The 317-nt window shown below is 61.5% G+C and overlaps 1 protein-coding gene across 1 annotated transcript in view; it reads left to right on the plus strand.

Moving 5' to 3' along the window:
• The window catches only part of FGF12 (fibroblast growth factor 12), a 550,024-nt gene that overhangs the window by 179,962 nt on the left and 369,745 nt on the right, over positions 1-317 (plus strand). The window lies entirely within an intron of this gene.

Genomic DNA, 317 nt, shown 5'->3' on the forward strand with positions numbered 1-317 from the left:
AGGAGACGGGAAGGCACGAAGCTAACAACTGTCTATCCCACACCCTCTCCCCGCCCTGATTTACACAGGGGGAGAGTGACTTACCCAAGGTCACAGAGCCCCCATCACAAAATCCAGGTGTGCAGACTCCCACATCAGGGCCCCGCCCACACCCAGACACACCTTCGCTCTCCTCGCCCGCACCCAAGAGTTTTCTTTATTCCCCATCCCCTCCTCCCCATCCCCACCCGCCAGGTCCCTGGAGTCGCTTCTGACGCTTTGCAGGCTCCAGGGTCCAGCCCTTCCTGCCGGCGCATCCCTTCCGCCGGATTCTCACG

This window comes from Myotis brandtii, unplaced genomic scaffold, assembly GCF_000412655.1.
Source record: "Myotis brandtii unplaced genomic scaffold, ASM41265v1 scaffold4, whole genome shotgun sequence".
NCBI classification, from domain to species: Eukaryota; Metazoa; Chordata; class Mammalia; order Chiroptera; family Vespertilionidae; genus Myotis; species Myotis brandtii.